This window comes from Eulemur rufifrons, chromosome 30 (genome assembly GCF_041146395.1).
Source record: "Eulemur rufifrons isolate Redbay chromosome 30, OSU_ERuf_1, whole genome shotgun sequence".
NCBI classification, from domain to species: domain Eukaryota; kingdom Metazoa; phylum Chordata; class Mammalia; order Primates; family Lemuridae; genus Eulemur; species Eulemur rufifrons.
The window spans coordinates 90,753,203-90,768,503 of NC_091012.1; positions in this window are offsets into that span (position 1 = coordinate 90,753,203).

A 15,301-nucleotide genomic window follows, 5' to 3' on the forward strand; every position below is an offset into this window, starting at 1 on the left:
TTTTTTTTTTTTTTTTTTTGAGACAGAGTCTCACTCTGTTGCCCAGGCTTGAGTGAGTGCCGTGGCGTCAGCATAGCTCACAGCAACCTCAAACTCCTGGGCTTAAGCGATCCTCCTGCCTCAGCCTCCCCAGTAGCTGGGACTACAGGCATGTGCCATCATGCCCGGCTAATTTTTTCTATATATATTTTTAGCTGTCCATATAATTTCTTTCTATTTTTAGTAGAGATGGGGTCTCGCTCTTGCTCAGGCTGGTCTCGAACTCCTGAGCTCAAACGATCCACCCGCCTCGGCCTCCCAGAGTGCTAGGATTACAGGTGTGAGCCACCGTGCCCGGCCCACATGGGCTCTTAGAAGTCCATGTCTTCCCCTTGCCCTCCAAACCATCTGAAAGTTAAGTCTTGACTAGAGGAAAGCATTGACAGCCGGTAAATCTACAAAAGGTTCTCCCGAGCCTGTGGCAGGACTGCACTTCCCCGGGGCCTCCTTTGCAGTTATGTGTGGATGTGTGCCTTGCTTTGGCCAATGAAGCTTTAACACGTTGACTGCCACACTAGAAAAAAATTTTTTTCCTTGGGGCCACGGTGGTTTATTAGGAAAATGGAATGAAAACTTCAAAAAAACAAAACAATCCTTTCTAATTTAATGAAAACTTTGTTATTTTTTTTTCTGTGTGTGAGTTATATGCAACTTGAAAAATAGTTCACACAGCTCCCAAGGTGAAGAGACACATGAGTTGCATGTGCTTCACAAGGCCCTGGGCTCAAAACTAGCGCGAGTTAAATACAACTCACATGGCAGTTGTGCTAAAAGACAGTATGCAATTCATTTCGTTCTCATCCCACCGCTGCAGTGTGCATGCGATTGTGTGCCAAGATGGGGCCACCATCAGCCTGGGTCCCTGGGTGGCTAGAGTGAGCCAAGCCCTTGCCAGCCTGTGTTACACATCTAACATGAGTGAGAAATAGAAGTTCTGATTGGCTAACCCTTTGGGGCTCTTTTTTTTTTTTTTTTTAATCACAGAATAGCCTACTCCAATCTGGACTGACAAATCTGGCTCTCTCTTTCCTAGTCAACCTCTTTACTCATGTGGCCATAAAAGGTACAGCCTGGGCCTTCCTCATTTCAGGCATGACCCGGTGCCGTGCGGTCCCTGGCCCCAGCCTCATGACCTTTGCCTCACTTGATTCCAGCTGACCTCTGCTTTCCTCTGGCCTACGCTGCGTGCGGGATCAGTGAGGGTGCCGTGGGCTACAAATAAGAACAGTAAGTGACAGGGATCATATTATCCAACTTCCTAAATCCAGAGCAGCCCCAGGGCTTATCAGGAGCTCAAAGATTTCATCAAGGACCCCAAACTTTTTCTAACCTTCGGCTTTGCTAAGTATGTTTGTCCTCAGGTTTGTCACATCACATCATAGCTATAAGATGGCTGCTTCATACAACCATGGCCAAAGATAAGAAGCTAGGGAGAAGAATACTCCTCTCACCTATTTCTCTTTTTAAGACAGGAAACCCTTCCCCCGGACCCTCCAGCTTATTTCCTCTTAGGTGTCATTGTCCAGAAGAACTCAGTCATCATGCGTGGCTACTCCTACCTACAAGGGAGGCTGGCAAAGCGAGAATCTGGCATTTCCAACCTCTGTTGTGGGAGAAGGGTGCGTCCAGTGGGAAAGAGTGGGGAGGGGCGTGGCTGTTGCGTGGACATGCAACACAGTCTGCCAGACCCACTGCCTGCCCAAGCATCAGCTTGCTTCTCCACAGGAACATCTTCAGCTAGACATCCTGCTCTCGCCCGGCACTTGTGACATTCATTCACTCTTGGGTACGGGTTTGCCGCACTTCCGCACCTTTCCACACTCCTCAGCTTAGACTGGTGAGACACACGGCCTGGGTTACAGCACAGCTGAAACACCAAATGGAGTATGACTTGTGGCTGAAATTCCTCTCAAAGATTTAATGCCAGTCCTTAGGGAATTTCTATTTCTTGCTCTTTTTTTTTTGAGACAGAGTCTCGCTCTGTCTCCTGGGCTTGAGTGCGGTGGTGTCATCGTAGCTCACAGCAACCTCAAACTCCTGGGCTCAAGCAATCCTCCTGCCTCAGCCTCCTGAGTAGCTAGGACTACAGGCACACATCACCATGCCCCGCTAATTTTTCTGTTTTTTGGTAGAAATGGTGTCTCACTATGTTCCTCAGGCTGGTCTCAAACTCCTGGCCTCAAGCGATCCTCCTGCCTCGGCCTCCCAAAGTGCTAGGATTACAGGCACGAGCCACCACACCCAACCTGATTCCCTTTTATGGTTATTGTATGGGCTGGTAGTCCTTAGAGGCAAGCAAAGAAGGTAGGATTACCCTCAGGACTTTTCTCACCCACTTAGATGCAAAGGAGTTTTCAAAACTGGCATGCAAAGCTTTGGCGAGGTACTTGCTTTCTACATGCTGGTAGTAGCAGGAGGGACGGAGGAAGTGAGGGCCATGCAGCTTGAAGGAAGCCCATTTCTCAGACCTAGCCTGGACAGAAAATTCCAAGCAGGAACTTGCCTGTCTCTTTCCTCTTCCCCATCCTCCTGGGGGCTGTATGGTGGTGCTTGTTCAAGAATAAACATGCCCTATCAGGGGCCAGGGGGTCAGGAAGCCCTAGGAGACCGGACACAGACTAGGGGTAGAGACAGATCCCAACATCTTCCTTTTGGTTCTAACTTTGGTCAGAAACTGGCACAAATGTCATTCAAGCAGAGGAGCCCCAGCCATCTGGCCCCAGGGGCTTGTGCAGGATGGAGGGGAGGATTTCTTCCTAAGGGTCTTTACTATTTAATATATGGGCCTGTTGCAAGCTCTCTGGGATTGTGGACAGCCAGCCTGCAGGGTTGCAAGGGCTGTTAGAGGTAGAAGGGTGGAGAGCAGGGCAACTGTTTCTGTTCTTTGGAGGCCACCTTGCTCGGTGATGGAATAGGATTTCTGTCAAGCCAGCATTTGAATCCTGGCCGTGTTGTTTATTTGCTGTGTGACCCTTTCTGAGTCTTCCCTGTCCGGCAAAATAATAATCCCTGTTCATAGCAGCATTATTCACAATAGCCAAAAGGTGGGAACAGCCCAAATGTCGACTGATGGATGAATGGATAAACACAATGTGATATATCCATATAAGGGAACATTATTCAGCCTTAAAAAGGAAGGACACTCTGCCACATGCTACAACATGGATGAACCTTGAGGACACAATACTAAGTGAAATAAGCCAATCACAAAAGGACAAATATAGTATGATTCCACTTTGTATGAGGTACCCAGAATAGTCAAATTCATAGAGACTGAAAGTAGAGTGGTGGTTGCCAGAGGCCAAGGGAGAGGGATGAATGGGAGTTAGTGTGTAATGTGTGCAGTCAGATTTGCAATATGGAAAGAGTTCTGGAGACATATGGCCATGATGGTTCGCAGCAGTGTCAATGTACATAATGTCACTGAATTGTACACTTAAAAAATGATTAAGGCCGGGTGCAGTGGCTCACGCCTGTAATCCTAGCACTCTGGGAGGCCAAGGCGGGAGGATCGCTCGAGGTCAGGAGTTCGAGACCAGCCTGAGCAAGAGCGAGACCCTGTCTCTACTAAAAATAGAAAGAAATTATATGGACAACTAAAAATATATATTTAAAAAAAACAGCCGGGCATGGTGGTGCATGCCTGTAGTCCCAGCTACTGGGGAGGCTGAGGCAGTAGGATCGCTTAAGCCCAGGAGTTTGAGGTTGCTGTGAGCTAGGCTGACGCCACGGCACTCACTCAAGCCTGGGCAACAAAGCGAGACTCTGTCTCAAAAAAAAAAAAAAATGATTAAGATGGTCAATTTCAAGTTATGTGTATTTTACCAAAATTTTTAAAAATTTTATACTGACTACCAAAGTAAAAAAGCTTACATTAAAATAATTACCTAAATTTAATGACTCCGAATGAGTGACTCACATTCTGCACAGTGGGGGCTGGCGCCCCGTTTCCTCCACCCCCTGCCGCAGGGCCAGATCTCCTGACAATGGTATCCAGCTGCACTTAACTGTGGCCAGTGTCATCTTTCTCTGCAATGCCCCCAAGAAACAGGCTCAGGCTGGGGGCAGGAAAAAGGCCGAGCAGAAAAAGGAGAAAATTATCAAAGACAAAACTTTTGGTTTAAAGAATAAGAAAGGAGCGAAGCAACAAAAGTTTATCAAGGCTGACACGCATCAAGTTAAATTTGGTCAACAAAATCCATGTCAGGGCCGGGCTTGGTGGCTCACGCCTGTAATCCTAGCACTCTGGGAGGCCGAGGTGGGAGGATCGCTCGAGGTCAGGAGTTCGAGACCAGCCTGAGCAAGAGCGAGACCCCGTCTCTACTAAAAATAGACAGAAATTATCTGGCCAACTAAAATATATATATAGAAAAAATTAGCCGGGCATGGTGGCACATGCCTGTAGTTCCAGCTACTTGGGAGGCTGAGGCAGTAGGATCGCTTGAGCCCAGGAGTTTGAGGTTGCTGTGAGCTAGGCTGATGCCATGGCACTCACTCTAGCCCGGGCAACAGAGTGAGACTCTGTCCCAAAAAAAAAAAAAAAAAATAGTGCACTTGATATAATTTGGATGTTTTTCCCCTCCAATTCTCATGTTGAAATTTGATCCCCAGTGTTGGAGGTGGGGCCTGGCAGGAGGTGTTTGGGTCATGGGGGTGGATCCCTCATGAACGGCTTGGTGCTGTGCAGCTGTAATGAGGGAGTTCTCGTGCTATTAGTGCCCAGGAGAACTGACTGTTAAAAAGAGCCTGGCACCTCCCTTCTCTTTTTCTTGCTTTCTTCCTCTCACTGTAGGGTACCTGGTCCCTCCCTCTGCCTTCCACCTTGGCTTTCCACCATGAGCAAAAGCTCCCTGAGGCTCTCGCTAGAGCAGATGCTGGCACCAGGCTTCTCGTATAGCCTGCGGAACAGTGAGCCAAATAAACCTCTTTTCTTTATAAATTTCCTAGCCTCAGATATTCCTTTATGGCAACATACAGGGACTAAGTGTTCTTCCTGATATTTATAATTATTCAAAATAATCTTAAATATCTACAATTTTAAAGTTTACAAAAACAGCTTCAAAGCTATCATCCTATTTTATCCTTTCAATATATTGAAATGGTTTAAGTCGGGACTTTGAGGTTAAATGTGATAGTCTGTATGTGAAGAATACATTGCCTATCACTGAAATGTATCTGTGATTCCCTGTCCAAAAAAAAAAAAAAAATGGTTAAAATGGTAAGCTTTTTGTCATGTATATTTTACCACAATAAAGAAAAATGAGAAAAAAAATAATGTCTGCTAGGCTTACCTTCCCAGGGAGCTGGGAGGCTTAGGGAGATGGTGGCTAGGAAAGCCCTGGGTAAGACTCAGTAGAGAAAGGAAGGAGTATTCCTTTCCGGAAGTGCCAACCTCAAAAAGGTGTAAGTCAATCCTTTGTGAGACCTCACATCAGTTAGCGTGAATCTCACGTGTGTGTTTAATACTTTGGCACTGAAAGCATTTGGCCCATCCTAAAGGTCAACTTCTCTTGCAGAGAGACAGCCTCAGCAGTCCTGGCGGGGTTGTCCCGATCCTCCGGGAGAACAGGGAATAGGGGCCGCTAACCACTTGGCCCAGGCCAAGGGATTTCATTAAAACAATAACAACAACAACAAAAAAAGAAAACCCCACCTCTTTCTTCTTCCAGGTCACTCCTGGCAGCTCTCTGCTGGTTCCCTGTATCCCCACCTCCCCCGCCCTGTAGTCTCCCTCTAAGGGCTGAGGCCGTGGAACCTCCGTGGCTCCAGCGAAGCTTTTTCTCCTGTGCCATTCCCTGCACCTCACACTTGCTGAACGCTCCCTCCCCCACAGCAGCCAGTGTTCCTGGAGCTTTCATATTCTTTATATTATCTCACTGAGAAGGTCAAGAGGGCTAATTATTGATGTCACTGTTATGAGCCATGTCACTGCTCTTAAAGATAATATCCATTAACAGCTGTTTTGAAATTCTCATTGCCTCAACACTATTGTCTAGTGGTTTTCCACTCTTGATGTGCATTGCAATTACCTGGAGAGCTCTTGAAAACCACCCGTACCCAGACACCATCCCCGGCCTAATTACATGAGAAGTACAGCGTAGTCATTACTCTCCATTAGCCATAATTACCTCTCCATGTCTTTGTGTGCTGTCCCAGTCCTTGACACACGAAAAGAAGCAGCAGGAGCAGGAGAGCTTTGTCATAACCAGCGCCATCTCTCCCAGCCTGAGCCGGGCCTGCAAGTATATTCTTTTACATTTCCAAGTTGTTTCTTCTAGCACTCTACTCCCATCTCCACTCCATTCTTTTTAAAAGCCCATTTTCCTCAATCACCATTTCTCAAAATATATTGTGTCAGGGTAGCAGGGGAGTTGTGAAAAATAGAGGAGTTAGTCACTGTGGTTGGCTGATAATGCCTCCCAAAGTCCAGCCCTAACCGTGCCCCGCCCCCCCGAAACTGTGAATGTTATTTTATTTGAAAAAAAGTCTTTTTTTTAAAAATTTCATCTTGTTATGGGGGATACAGAATTGCAGGTTACATACGTTGCTCCTGTACCGCCTTTCCCCCCAAGTCAGAGCTCCAGGCGTGTCTGTTCCCCAGGTCATCCACATTGCACCCATCATGAGGTATATATCCCTCCCTTCCCCACCCCCCTTCCCGAGTCAGCACCTTCAAGCGTTACCACTCCCCAAACGGTGCGCAATGCACTCACTGTGTAGGCATACCCCCATCCCCTCCCCCACCCCCCACCTCAGTCTGATGTCCAATTGGTGTCGTTCCCAGATGTGTATTTAGGTGATTATCAGGGAAACCAATTTTCTGGTGAGTACATGTGATGCTTGTTTTTCCATTCTTAGGATACTTCACTTAATATAATGGGTTCCAACTCTCTCCAGGAGAACCATAGAGATGTCGTATCTTCATCATTCCTTATAGCTGAGTAATATTCCATGGTATACATATACCACAGCTTACTAATCCAATCATGTATTGATGGGCATTTGGGTTGTTTCCACATCTTTGCTATTGTGAATTGTGCTGCTATAAACATTCAGGTACATGTGTCTTTGTTAAAGAATGACCTTTTTTCCTTTGGGTATATGCCCAGTAATGGGATTGCTGGGTCAAATGGCAGGTCTACTTGAATCTGTTTAAGATACCTCCATAATGCTTTCCACAGGGGTTGCACTAGTTTGCAGTCCCACCAGCAGTGTATTAGTGTTCCTGTCTCTCCACACCCACGCCAACATGTGTTGTTTTGGGTTTTTTTGATAAAGGCCATTCTCATTGGAGTTAAGTGATATCTCATTGTGGTTTTGATTTGCATTTCTCTGATGATTAGGGATGTTGAGCATTTTTTCATATGTTTGTTAGTCATTCTTATATCTTCTTTCGAGAAGTTTCTATTCATGTCATTTGCCCACTTTTTGATAGGGTTGCTTGATTTTTTCTTGCTGATTTTCCTGAGTTCTAAATAGATTCTTGTTATCAGTCCTTTATCTGATGTGTAGTATGCAAAAATTTTTTCCCATTCTGTAGGTGGTCTGTTTATTCTCTGGACTGTTTCTTTGGCTGTGCAGAAGCTTTTTAATTTAATCATGTCCCATTCATTTATTTTTGTTGCTGCTGTGATTGCCTTGGGGGTCTTCTTCATAAATTCTTTGCCTAGGCCAATGTCTGTAAGAGTCTTTCCTACATTTTCTTCTAGAATTCTGATTGTATCACGCCTAAGGTTTAAGTCTGTTATCCACCGTGATTTGATTTTTGTGAGAGGTGAAAGCTGTGGGTCCTGTTTCAGTCTTCTACAAGTGGCTAACCAATTCTCCCAGCACCATTTATTGAATAGGGATTCTTGTCCCCAGAGTATATTCTTTCCCACTTTGTCAAAAATTAGGTGACTATATGAGGATGGTTCTATATTTGGATTTTCTGTTGTGTTCCACTGGTCTGTGTCCCTGCACTTGTGCCAATACCAGGCTGTTGTAAGAACCACGGCCTTGTAGTATAGTTTGAGGTCTGGCAAATTAATACCTCCCATTTTGTTTTTGCTGCTTAAAATTGCTTTTGCTATACGGGGTCTTCTTTGATTCCATACAAAGTGTATAATTATTTTCTCTACGTCTGTAAAGAATGATGTTGGTAATTTAATAGGGATTGCATTGAATCTGTAGATCACTTTGGGTATTATAGACATTTTAACAATGTTGATTCTTCCGATCCACGAGCATGGTATATTTTTCCATCTATTTGCAAGTTCTGCTATTTCTTTTCTCAGTGTTTCATAGTTTTCCTTATAGAGGTCCTTTACCTCTTTAGTTAGATATATACCTAGATATTTTATTTTCTTTGTTGCTATTTTGAAGGGTATTGAGTCTTTAATTTGGTTCTCTGATTGACTGTTATTGGCATATATAAATGCCTCTGATTTGTGTATGTTAATTTTGTAGCCTGAGACTTTGCTATATTCGTTAATCAATTCCAGGAGTCTCATGGTTGAATCCTGGGGGTTTTCCAGATATAACATCATATCATCAGCAAAAAGTGAGAGTTTGATCTCTTCCTTCCCTATTTGGACTCCCTTGATTCTGCTCTCTTGCCTGATAGCTCTCGCAAGGACTTCCAATACTATGTTGAAAAGTAATGGAGACAATGGGTAGCCCTGTCTGGTTCCAGTTCTAAGTGGGAATGCTTTCAGTTTTTCCCCATTCAGTATGATATTGGCTGTGGGTTTGTCATATATGGCTTGTATCATTTTTAGGTAGGTTCCATCAATGCCTATTTTGTTAAGTGTTTTTATCATAAAAGGGTGTTGAATTTTGTCAAATGCTTTTTCTGCATCTAATGAGAGGATCATATGGTTTTTGTTTTTGCTTCTATTTATGTGGTGAATTACATTTATAGATTTACGTATGTTGAACCACCCCTGCATCTCGGGGATGAAGCCCACTTGGTCGTGGTGGATTACTTTTTTGATAAGTACTTGGATTCCATTTGCTAGTATTTTATTGAAAATTTTTGCATCTATATTCATGAGGGAAATTGGTCTGTAGTTCTCTATTTTTGTTGCGTCCTTTCCAGGTTTTGGTATCAATGTTATACTGGCTTGGTAGAACGTGTTGGGGAGAATTCCATCCTTCTCAATATTGGAGAATAGTTTATGTAGGATGGGCACCAGTTCTTCTTTGTATGTATGGTAAAATTCAGGTGTGAACCCATCTGGACCAGGGCTTTTCTTTTTGGGAAGGTTTTTTATTGCTGTTTCGATTTCAGTTCTTGATATTGGTCTGTTCAGGTACTCTATTTCTTCCTGGTTGAGCCTGGGAAGACTATGTGTTTCTAAAAATTTGTCCATTTCCTCCACATTCTCCAGTTTGTGTGCATAAAGATTTTTGTAGAATTCATAGATGATATCTTGTATCTCTGTAGCATCGGTTGTGATTTCTCCTTTCATGTTCCTAATGGAGGTTATTAGAGATTTTAGTTTTGTGTTCTTGGTTAGTCTAGCCAGGGGTGTGTCTATTTTGTTTATCTTTTCAAAGAACCAACTTTTTGTTTTATTAATTTCCCTTATAGTTTCTTTGTTGTCCTTTTCATTTAATTCTGATTTGATCTTAGTAATTTCTCGCCTTCTGCTGGGTTTGGGATCGTTCTGTTCTTCTTTCTCCAGCTCTTTGAGTCTATTCGTTAGGTTGTCTATTTGCATGTTTTCTGTCTTTTTGATATAGGCATTTATGGATATGAATTTTCCTCTCAGGACTGCTTTAACTGCATCCCATAGATTTTGATAAGTTGTATCTCCATTGTCATTTAATTCAAAGAAATTTTTGATTTCCATCTTAATTTCTTCTTTTATAGAATAATTATTCAGGAGAAAGTTATTTAGCTTCCATGACTTTGAGTAAGAGTGAGAGTTTCTGTTTGTGATCATTGTTACTTTTATTCCGCTGTGATCTGAGAAGATGCATGGTATAATTTCTATTTTTTTGAATTTTTGAAGACATGATTTATGTCCTAGGACATGGTCAATCTTAGAGAATGTCCCGTGAGCTGATGAGAAGAATGTATATTCTGTGGACTTTGGGTAGAATGTCCTATAGATGTCAGCCATGCCCATTTGTTCTAGCATTCTATTTAGGTCCATTATGTCTTTGTTTATTTTCTGTTTAGAGGATCTGTCCTGTACTGTCAGTGGGGTGTTAAAGTCTCCAGCTATTACAGTATTGTTATCTATCATTTGGTTGAGATCTAGTAGGGTTTGCTTTATGAATCTAGGTGCACCTAGGTTGGGTGCATATATATTGAGTATAGTCATGGCTTCTTGATGAATTGTGCCTTTAATCAGTATGTAGTAGCCATTTTTGTCTTTTATTATTTTTGTTGGTTTGAAAGCTAAGTTATTGGAAATTAAGATTGCCACACCAGCTTTCTTTTGGTTACCATTTGCTTGAAATATCGATTTCCATCCTTTTATTTTCAGTCTAAATGCATCTTTGCAGGTTAGGTGAGTTTCTTGAAGACAGCAGATACTTGGATTGTGTTTTTTTATCCATTGGGCCAGTCTATGTCTCTTGAGCGGGGAGTTCAAGCCATTCACATTTATTGAGAAAACTGATAAGTGAGACAGTTTTTTGTTCAGCTTGTTGGGTAGAACTTCATTGTGATGTTTTCTCTCCTGGGCCATTGTGGTATCTGGAATTTGATCTTTAGCTCTTGAGTAGTTTTACATTTGTGGATCTTTCTTGTGCTGATCCGTGTGTAATTCTCTTTTGAGTACTTCTTGGAGGGCTGGTCTTGTCTTGGTGAATTCCCTCAACCTTTGTTTATCTGAGAATGTCTTGATTTCTCCTTCGTATAGAAAACTTAGCTTAGCTGGGTACAAGATTCTAGGCTGGGCATTATTCTGTTTCAGAAGCGTGAAAATGGGGCCCCTACCTCTTCTTGCTTGTAAGGTTTCAGCTGAGAAATCTGGCGTAATTCTGATGGATTTTCCTTTGTAAGTTACTTGTTTCTTTCTCCTTACAGCTCGGAGAAGTGACTCTTTAGTGGATATTTTGGTCAGTCTGATGACTACGTGGCGTGGTGTTTTCCTATTTGCTATGAATCTCCCAGGGGTCCTTTGAGCTTCTTGAATCTGTATGTCTAGAGTATTGGCAAGGCCTGGAAAATTTTCCTCGATTATGTCTTCAAATAGCTTGTCCAACCCTTGCTTATTATCTTCTTCACCCTCAGGAATGCCAATAACTCTCAAGTTAGGTTTCTTCACATAATCCCACATTTCTTGAAGACTCAGATCATTTCTCTTACTTTTTCGATCTATCTCTGTGACTGTCTTATTTAGTTGGAAGGAGTTATCTTCAATTTCTGAGATTCTTTCCTCTGTTTGATCTACCCTGCTCTTGAGACTTTCCACAGTGTTTTGTAGCTCTCTGAGTGTATTCTTCACTTCTAGGAGTTCAGTTTGGTTTTTCTTCAATATTTCAATTTCTTTAGTGAATTTTTCCTCCAAATCCTGTATTTTTTGTGTGTTTTCCTTGTGTTGTTTATCCATTGATTCTTGTATATTATTCAGCTTGTTTATAATCCATAATTGGAATTCTTCCTGTGACATGTTGGTGTTTTGAGTCTGGTTTGTGTCAAATGGTTGGGAGCTGGTATTTCTCTTTGGGGATGAGCTTTCCGTTTGATTCTTTGTGCTCTCCGTGTTTTTTCGCTGGGCCCTTCCCATCTAGATTTATCGTTGGATCTTTACTTATAGATTTAGTCTGGTTAATAGCACTCTTTGTGCTCTATTCTTAGGCTGTGAAACAGTCTAGGTATGTTGCTTCTTTTGGCAAGAGGGGGAGACTGTTGTGTATTGTTTAGAGATTTTTCTGTTTCCGTTGGGGGACTGCTTCCGATGGGTCCAATCCTAGAGGATTGGAGTGATCCAAGACCACTTTGGCGAGTTAGGACACTGTGTTGTGGTCTTTCAGAAGGCAGGCAGGGTCCACACTAATAGTAGACCGACATTCTCTTTGTTTGTTTGTTTGTTTGTTTCCCTTTGGTTCTTCCTCTATAGGGGAGGTTTCTGTCTCTATCTGCAGGCAAGATACTAACTATGGGGAGAGGACGGTGACCTCGCTTGCTCAGCGCCCCAGTTGCTGTAGCTCCCACGGGCAAAAGTCTGCCTTGGCCCAATGTCCCCAGGGATCAGGTTCCACACTCTCGCTTCTGGAGAAGTATTCAGTGTTTACACATGGGCGGGGACCCTATATAAGGTCCGTGGACCAGGGGAGAGGGCCGTCCAGGGAGCCTCTTGGTACCCTATTGCTCCGCAGTGACTTGGCTGTGGGCCCTAGAATGGCGATTGCGCGCCCGCAGATTGCCGGCACTGGAGGTGACTGCTCAGGATCCGGTATGTACCAGAGCCAGGGACCTGGCCTGTTCCGAAGCTCACCGTGGGTCCCCAGTTAGAAGGCGAAAAGAGAGAAGAAAGAAAAAAAAAAGAAAAAAGAAAAGGAAAGAAAGAAAGGAAAGAGGAGAAAATGAAAGAGAAAAGAAAAAAGAGAAGAAAAAAAAGAAAAAAGAAAAAAAATGAAAAAAAAGAAAAGAAACGCAAAAAGCCAAACCAGAAAACACCAAAAACACCAACAAAAATGAACAAAAACAAACTACGTAGCACCTCACCACACCGCAAGGCAGAAAGATACACAAATCTGAAGTATATAATTCAGCGACTCAATGTTTTTTGTTTGTTTGTTTGTTTTATGCCTTAGCACAGCTCCGCCCCTTCACGCCCGCCCTGCTGGGTCCCCGGCGGTTTCGCAGTGGATTTCAAGATGGCGTCTGCGCGCCCGCACAGCTCCGAGGGTGGTGGGGATCCAACCTCCGCGCTCAAAAAGGCGCGGCAGCCAGAGGCCCGGAGGGCAAAGGTGCCCGCCGGGGCTGTCCGGCTCGTGAGCCGCCGGAAAAGAAAAGAAAAAGAAAAAAAAACCAAAAAAACAAAACAAAAACAAACACAAACACAAACAAACAAAACCCAGAAAAAATTTACCAAGAATAAAATATACAGTTCGCGAGCCTATTCTTCTTGTTCATTTTTTTTTTTTTTTTTTGCCTTAGCGCAGCTCTGCCCCTTCACCCCGAGCGCGGCCCCGGCATATCCCGCACTCCTGGCGTTGGTTCAGAGACCAGCGGAGGGCGCCGGGCAGAGAGAGCCGCTCGGCACTTTATGGCTCCCGAGCGGTTTCGCCCTCGCTTTCAGGATGGCGCCTGCAGAGCTCCGGGGCTGGAGGGGGCTGGCTCCCCGGCAGGCAGAGACCGCCACTGCCCAGCGGCTGGCGAGCAAGGATGCGCACTGGGGGTCACCGGCTGGAGAACCGCCGAAAAAGGCAACACGGGCAGAAAGAGCCGCTGGGCACTTTATGGCTCCCGAGCGGTTTCGCCCTCGCTTTCAAGATGGCACCTGCCGAGCTCCGGGGCTGGAGGGGACTGGCTCCCCGGCAGGCAGAGACCGCCACTGCCCGGGGGCTGGCGAGCAAGGACGCTCACCGGGGGTCACCGGCTGGAGAACCGTCGAAAAAGGCAGCACGGGCAGAAAGAGCCGCTGGGCACTTTATGGTTCCCCAGCGGTTTCGCCTTTGCTTTCAAGATGGCGCCTGCAGAGCTCCGGGGCTGGAGGGGACCGGCTCCCCGGCAGGCAGAGACCGCCACTGCCCGGGGGCTGGCCAGCAAGGACACGCACCGGGGGTGACCGGCTGGAGAACTGCCGAAAAGGGCAGCACGGGGTACAATGCTATTTGCTGTCCAGGAATCTTTTGTGTTTTTCCGCCCTGGTGCAGATCCGTCCCTCCTCGCCAAGCGCTGTCTCAGCTGAGATCCCCCAGGTTCTAAGGTAATTTCGCAAAAAAGCCTCCTGTCTGCAATGCGCCATGTATCCCTCGGTGATTCTGCGCTGGCCTGGGTCAGGGCTCTATTCAATTGAGGGCAAGCCGCTTTCCCGAGAGGCTGCACCCACCCCGGCTGGGGGCGGGTGTATCCGACCCGCGCTCCGCTGGCTAGTGTCTGTCCCGCGTTCCCAATTTTCGTTCACCTCAGACCTCACTCGCTCTGTTTGTCCCACGCTGATTCTCCGTGGATTCACACTGCTGTTCCTGTGTGGGAGCGGTCCTCTAGCATTGTGGCAGGTCCGGATCGATGCCTTCCTTCCCGGGAGCGCAGATTCAGGCCGTCACCACCACTCCGCCATCTTTGATCCCCTCCTGAAAAAAAGTCTTTACAGATATCATGAAGTTAACAATTTGGAGATGAGGAGATGATCCTGAATTATCAGGGTGGGCCTTAAATGCCCTCACAAGTGTCCTTATAAGAGAAAGACAGAGAGACTAGACACACAGGAGACGTGGGGGGCCATGAGAAGACGAAGGCAGAGATTGGAGTGACGCAGTCACAGCCGAGGGACACCGGCCGGCAGCCACCAGCAGCAGGAAGAAGCAAAGAATGGATTCTTCCCTAGAGCCTCTGGAGAGAATACAGCCCTGCTGACAGCTTGCGTTTGGACTTCTGGCCGCCAGAACTTTGAGAGAATAATTTTCTGTTGTTTTAAGCCACCCAGTTTGGGGTAATTTAGGAAGCTAATACAGTGACCAAATGAGTTCAGCGACCGTCTCTACAGCAGAACTTCCTGAAACCTTTCCTGTGCTTATGGGCATTGTTTTCCAAATACAGACCTTGGACAAGTGCCCCCCAGAACACATGCTGCACCAGGCCACACATTAGCCAGCAGCCACGTGCCAAACTCCTGGCACTGCAGGTTCCGCACAGGCAAGACCTTTATGCATGAGAGAGTTACTTTCATACCTACAGCTCCATCGCTTATCTACCCTTTCAGAACCTACTAGCCATTCATTTTCAAACTCATTCAAGAAAGATTTATTTGTTGAATATTAAATAGCTATTTAATTATTAAATAAGCACCTACTATGTGTCAGGAACTATCAAGGCCCTAGAGATACAGTGATTAAAAAACCAAGATTATATCTCTCATGAAAATTACCTTCTAGTGGAGTAATCAGTCAATAAACAAGTAAGTACATAAACAGCAGGTGGTAGGCCGGGCGTGGTGACTCACGCCTGTAATCCTAGCACTCTGGGAGGCCGAGGTGGGTGGATCACTCGAGGTCAGGAGTTCGAGACCAGCCTGAGCAAGAGTGAGACCCCCCGTCTCTACTAAAAATAGACAGAAATTATCTGGCCAACTAAAATATATATAGAAAAAATTAG